We start from the raw sequence: 7,625 nt of genomic DNA on the forward strand, positions 1-7,625 counted from the left end.
TGCAATGTATGTTTTCTGTTTGAAGTGATGTCAATCAATAAAGAGCTTTAAGTTTTTACTGTTGTATCTAATTATGTGGGCCAAGAATATATATTGAACCAGTATTTATTAATGAATTCAATTTGTATGTTAGCTTTGTAACATGGTTTATACTGGCACGCAGCTCTGGAGAATATTGCATTTGAGTCTTTGTTGTCGTTGTTATTGTTGTTTTATTGTTGTTTTATTGTTGTTGTTGTTGCAGTAAGGATATATGTCTCTTATATTTGAATGTCGCTGTAAAGATTTGAGTCTGTCGTGTTTGGCTGTTGTAAACATGTGTGTATTGCATCGTAGACCGTTGCTGTAAATTAAGCATTTTTTCTTTGACTGTTTCTGTAAATGCTGTGAGTTTTGTTAATTAACAGATGTGCATTTTTGAATTGCGGTTGTTGCTGTACATATCCCGTCGCGATATCACCTTCGTGGTTGAAAACGATGTTAAACACCAAATAAAGAAAGAAAGAAAGAAAGAAAGAAAGCTGTACATATTTCCTTTTCTCACCTGCTATTGTCGCTGTTATTAGTAACAATTACACCAGTTTTTGTAATAAAAAGTTAAATGGATAATTTGCCCTTTTTTTGGTGTTTTTGGAAAACTTGCCGAACCTTAATCATGCTAATATCATCCATGAAAACTTGTTCTTGTGTCCCAAAGTCAAGTATTGTCAGACACGTGATTTGACTCCTGTAAAGTAAGTTAAATGTCTGATGTGTTCGTGGTCTCCAAATATCAAGCTATTTGCTTATGTTCAGCGAGTATTTGTTTGTTTGTTTGTTTAACGCCCAGCCGACCACGAAGGGCCATATCAGGGCGGTGCTGCTTTGACATATAACGTGCGCCACACACAAGACAGTCGCAGCACAGGCTTCATGTCTCACCCAGTCACATTATTCTGACACCGGACCAACCAGTCCTAGCACTAACCCCATAATGCCAGACGCCAGGCGTAGCAGCCACTAGATTGCCAATTTTAAAGTCTTAGGTATGACCCGGCCGGGGTTCGAACCCACGACCTCCCGATCACGGGGCGGACGCCTTACCACTAGGCCAACTGTGCCGGTGTTCAGCGAGTATACAGCATGTTCTTTAAACACAGTTTCTATAGGATTTCCTTGGTACAACATTTCCTGAGGGTACCAAGATTAACAGTTTCAATGAAAAGTTACATATCTAGGAAATGTTGTATTCAGATAGATACAGGAGATATATCATTTTAGGATATCATCACATGACAAAAACATATGGTGTCCTTGGTCAACTAGGAACTGTATATTAATTGATATCGCGCAGGAAGTAGTTTTCCAATTGTAATTTGTGAAGAAAAAAATTTCCCCTGAAGGAAACACAAGTCTCCCATTTTTCAAAGGCATAGATTTATACAAGGATAGCAATTGCATCAGAAAGATTAAGCTGTGTACATTTTCCCATCCATCTTTAACAGAGAAATAGTGGAATTGAATGTTTTAATCTTACCGAGTGAGGCAAATGGAACAGCCCCGAAATAAGCATAACAAAACCCGTTGTATTGGAAAAAGGGCCAGAACTCACAACACTGCTAGTTATCTTGTAGTTTCTCACGCCTCGATCTGAAATGATTTAGCTATCTCGACATTGGGACTGTCACAAAGATGTGAGTAGGATATTTGTGATGTGAAACACGTAGTGATTTTAACCTCCCTAAAGATTGAATTGGGATATGCTAGGACACGTTTGAAGCGATATCACGGGTTTCGTGTGTTGCACGAGAAAACCCTAGTTTGACATGAGTTGTGTTTATGAGAAATGTAGCTGGTCTTGGTTTAATAACGTCACAACGTTGTAGATGCTCGACCGAGCAAGGTGTCTAGCGTGTGTCAGGTTTGTCGAGGACAAACACTCTTTCAAGAGACGGGTTTCTTAAGGTAAATGATTTACTATGTTGTATATTCTTGAAGCTTGAATACATAGTTGGAATGTAAATGTTAGTGTATAAAAAGTGCACTAAATTCTAGTGTGAAGTTTTAAGAGAATTCTTGTTGTGATTGTATTATGGTTTTTGTTGGGAAATTCTTGAACATAAATTTTGTTACGCATTTATGTTGTGTTTAAGACAGTGATACTATGCATGGTAGTGTCATTAGTGGATTAAGTGATTCATGGATTAAGTATAGTTTGGATATTGACTGTGGATGGAATGTGAATGTAGAATGAACGAGAGAGATGATACATGACTTTAGTTTAGGAAGAGGAGATGGTTTAAGAGAATGTTGTATTAGGACTTAAGTTAATTCTTCAGGAGTTTCCATGACGAGTTTCCATGGAGTGTACGAGAGACGGACCTCACACGGGAGAGCGCAGAAGGATGGTGGCGAAAGAGACCACATCGGCGCAGATGGCTGGACGGAGGAGTCTCCATCGTTACGGGTCGTAGAGACGACAGTTCTTTTTGCTAATGGCGAAAGTGTTTCTCGGGGAGAAACGTGAAAGGTGCATGTTGACATCTATAAGGAGAGTTTATGGAAATTCATCATCTACGTGGATTCAGAGGCACAAGGATGTGTAAATGGCGACATGCAGTGAGCCGTGATACGAACTCGTGAGTGTCTGCCAACACCTTACCTTGTGCAGTAATGTATTAGTGAAATAAACTACTCACAAAAAGTCAAGGAACACTTTTTTTATATTACGCAATGCACCAAATCAGTCAAGACACAATGATGATCGTTCGCACATATTTAATTTCATTATTCGACAGTTTTAATACAAAACAATCAAAGCGATGAATGGACAACTCCATTTTTGGCAAATTTTTAAACACAGCAGGGATCATTTTCAAAAGTCACCAAATTTTCAAAGTTCATTCGACTGTGTGAAAATCACGAAAACAAAGTCAATAATGAGTGCTGCCTCCACGATTTGCCAGGCACTCAGTGCAGCGATGTCTCATGGACTCGACAAGCCTCCTCAGGTTAGCCTGGGGTGCAGCCTGCCACTCTGCTTGAAGGATTCCCCAGAGCTGTTGCAGGTTTTGTGGTGGAGGGTGGTTGTCGTGCACTCGGCGCTCCTGTGCATCCAGACTACAGGATGGCCAGTCCATCCTGACAACCCCTGCTTGCTGGAGAAAGGCGTTTACCAGCCGAGCATGGTGCGGCGTGGCGTTGTCATCCATGTAAACGGAGTGGGCTCCAATCTGCTGTAATGTGGGTACAGCAAAACGGCAAAGGATCTCGTCCCTGTAGCGCTGGGTGTTCAGTCTGCCTTGGATGAGGTAGAGGGGGGTTCTGTGATGGGCAGAGATCCCACCCCATACCATGATGGAACCCCCACCATGGGCAGTCACCTGCTGAATGCAGTCATCGTTGTAGTGCTCCCCCTGTCGCCTCCACACGCGCACACGGCCGTCGTTGTGGTCCAGGCTGTACCTTGACTCATCAGTGAAGAGAACCACAGCCCACTGCTGACGTGTCCAGCCAATGTGACGCCTGGACTAAACTCTGCGAGCTCTCTTGTGGCGCTTGGATGGACGACGGGCGTGGTACTGGGCAGCATGCACGCGGTTGCGCTGACGTTGGTGTTGGTAGCAGCCCGTAATTGCCTTCTGATACGAAGTGGAAGTTCGCACTGTCTGGGCCTGTCTTGTGATGAAACGATCTTTTCTTGCTGTGGTCTTCTTTCGTCTGCCTGGGCGAGGCCAGTCTTGAACTAGTCCAGTGGCCTGGAAGCGCTGTCGCAGTCTTGTGATGACGGAGGGGGACACCAGAAGCCTTCTGGCAATCTCCCGTACGCCAACACCGTCTTGGAACCACCCTATGGCTCTTCCTCTGTCCAGCAGGCTTAACTTCTGTCGTCCGACCATCGTGATGTTGTGCCCTGGTCCGCCCAGGCCCTGGCTTTTATCGAGTAACCAGTTTTCACAGTCAAAGCATCAAGCTTCCACGTGCAGTGCATCATTTTGTCAGAAACACGCTATAGAAAAAATGGTGAGTCAGCATAAAACGGTAACATTTTCCAACTTTTCACCAATTTTCAACGCTCAGCCACTGACGCCCGAGTAGCACGTGCAGCACACCAAGCCTGTACAACAAAGGCAGGAGTCCACTCTGTGCGTGTGTGTAAGATCAGCGTTGTAGCTTGCAAAGTTTTGACAATAGCATCGATTTGCAAAAACACATGAAAATAAAGGGTGTTCCCTAACTTTTTGTGAGTAGTTTAGTATCTGTATATCATTAATCACATGTATGGAGTGATTGGGATGAGATTGTGTGAACTGTGTGGTCGAGAAGTTGATTGGTGTTCATGTTTTGAGGTGAAGAATTGTGTTGTAATTTGTAAAGGAATTAATAAGTCTGTATCCTCCCAAATTCTGAAGTGTGTAGTGTGAAGAGTGAAGAGTCAGTGTATTTAGATAGGGCAGAACACGTATACATAAACTAGATGAATACCCACTTCGCCGGGTATCCGGCTTCGCCGGGAAGAAGTAGAGCCGAATACCCGGCTTTGCAGGCGCACGAAGGAAGGGAGATAAACGCGCAAAACACTGGAGAAGATAAGGAAAAGTTACTGGGAATGGATGTACAGAAAAACCAAAATCGATTCAGCGCTGCGCGCTGAGAGCACGTGTTAAAAATTTTCATCGACCAGATTGTGTCCGGCGTCTACCTGAATATGCCCACCAAATTTGAAGCAGATCCATCTGTCATGAAGTGGATTGTAGTGTGAATAAGGATACTATTTCTGTATACGTGTTCTGCCCTATCTTATTACCCTGACTCTTCAATCTTCACACTAAAACACTCCAAACACAGAATTTTGGGAGGATGCAGACTTATTATTTCCTCACACAAAATATAACACAATTCTTCACTTAAAACAAGACAACATCAATACCAATCAAATTCTAGTCCACACCGTTCATACAACCTCCTTACAATCACTCCACACACGTGATTAATGATATACAGAAATTAATCCAATAATTAATTACCCCACAAGGTAAAGTGTGACAGACACTCACGAGTTCGTAACACGACTCTCTACATGTCGTCATTTACACCTCCTTGTGCTGCTGATTCCACGCACACGTTGAATTCCCAGAAACTCTCATTTTAGATGCCACATGCACCTTCACATTTCTCCCCGAGAACCACTTTCGCCATTAACGAAAAGAACCGTCGTCTCTACGACCGGTGATGATGGAGACTCCTCCGTCCAGCCATCTGCGCCGATGTGGTCTCTCTCTCCACCATCGTCACGCCTCTTCCGTGGGAGGTCCGTCCCTCGCTCACGCCCTCATGAACCCTCGTCATGGAAACCCCTAAAGAATTAAGCCAAGTCTTAATACAACATTCTCTTAAACCATCTCCTCTTCCTAAACTAAAGTCATGTAACATCTCTCTCGTTCACTCTACATGCACATTCCGTCCACAGTCAATATCCAAACTATTACTTAATCCATGAATCACTTAATCCACTAATGACACTACCATACATAGTATCACTGTCTTAAACATAACATAAATGCGTACATTGATGTTCAAGAATTTCCGAACAAAAACCATAATACAGTCACAACAAGAATTCTCTTTCACACTAGAATTTAGTGCACTTTGTATAGACTTACATTTACATTCCAGCTATGTATTCAATCTTCAATAATATACAACATAGTAAATCATTTACCTTAAGAGACCCGTCTCTTGAAAGAGTGTTTGTCCCCGACAAACTTGACACCTGCTATAGACCCTGCTCGGTCGAGCATCTACAACGTTGTGACGATATTAAACCCAGACCAGCTACATTTCTCATAAACACAACTCATGTCAAACTATGGTTTTCTCGTGCAACACACGAAACCCGTGATATCGCTTCTCCGGTCACATACACATCGCACTTCAGTATTTAGGGAGGTTAAAATCACGACGTGGTTTCACATCACAAATATCATACCCACATCTTTGTGACACCATCGAGAACTTTGGCCGTGCATGGGGAACACACAGAAAGACAGACACACAGACACACAGACACACACAAGCCGTATATAGATATAAACAGATAAAAGTAACTCCTTTATTCACACTATAATCCACTTCATGACAGTGGTGACCCCGACATAGCCCTAATAAGTTTGTTTTTTCTAAATAAGGACATTTTGGTTGTAGTTAAAAAGCAGTTGCTTCCCTTTCAAAATGAGAAATAGTGGTTGATAAAGAAGTGCCTACAGTGTAGCTAAATATACCTTGATAATTTGCGTATTGTAGTGAGTGTTTATGTGTATGTCATTGGAACCCCCTCTCCAGCTTTAGGGGTCTACGTAATTGTATAGTTTCTTACGTAGAGAGGGCCTTAGTTTCTGTTTGCTTCCTTTTCTGTGTATTTATTAACTATCTTTCTATCTAAATTCTAGCTCCCTTTCCTTTTAGTTTTTTTTAAACTATCTTTCTTAGATTCTATCTTGGATTGATTGTTGTTTATGATTGTTGTCGTTGAGGTGCAGGCTTGTTTTAAATAAAATAGCATAGGGTGTGCCATTTTGTTATAAATTCTGAAATTGTGTATTTTTGTGGACTTTGTTTTTTTTTTAGTTGTGTATTTTGGCTTGAAACATTTTTTTTGTTTTTTTGTTCATATTTGTAGTTGGATTAGTGATAGGGTGATTATCTCCCCTATACTAATGGTTGATATTTAGTTGTTTGTATTGGAAAAGGTTTTTTTTTTTTGGTTAGTAGTAATTTCATTTTAAGTGATACTTGGTTAAAATTTCTACTTTGAATTTTTTTGAATTTTTGTTGTTGTTGTGAACATTTAAAAATTATTTTTGCTCTGGCGATTGATTTTCCTTAAAGGATCTGACGCTGGTTAGTGGTGTATTAAATTGGATTTTTCATTTAAAGTGTGTTACTTGGGTTTGAGAAACTTTGAAATTTCTAGTTAATTATTTTTTTTATTTTTTGTTGATTTCTAAATTTGTTATTTTAAGAATTGAGGCAAACAAGGATGCAAAGAGGATAGACGCAGATAATGAGGCAAGGACAATAGATTTGGAGTTTAAGAAAGTACAAGCGCAGCAAAGTACAGGTGGAAATGCAGGTGGGAAATCAGGTCCCAGCAGCAGGCCCCAGTACCCAAAACTCCCAATGTTCAAAGAGGATAAAGATGATATTGACAGTTTTTTGTACAGATTTGAAACGCATGCAAAGGCGAACAAATGGAGTGATTCAGAGTGGGCCACATACTTATCAGCTTATCTGGAAGGTGGAGCTTTGTCATTGTTTCATTCATTGTTTTCAACGGGTACTTTGTCTTACGAAGATTTGAAGAAAGAGTTGTTGAAGAAGTTTCAGTGCACTCGAGATGGATTTCGTGAGAAATTCCGCAGCACGAAGCCAGAGGCGGATGAAAGTTTTGGCACATACGTAACAAAGATGAAGCATCTGTTCAACCGTTGGTTGAGGTTGTCTGACGTAGGAAACTCATATGATGCATTGTTTGATTTTGTGTTGTGCGAGCAGATTCTCAACAGTGTATGCACTGATTTGGCAGTCTTTTTGAGAGAACGTGATTGTAACAATTCAAAAGACATGATTACCAGCGCAGAAACGTA

The sequence above is a fragment of the Littorina saxatilis genome, linkage group LG8 (assembly GCF_037325665.1).
Source record: "Littorina saxatilis isolate snail1 linkage group LG8, US_GU_Lsax_2.0, whole genome shotgun sequence".
NCBI lineage: Eukaryota > Metazoa > Mollusca > Gastropoda > Littorinimorpha > Littorinidae > Littorina > Littorina saxatilis.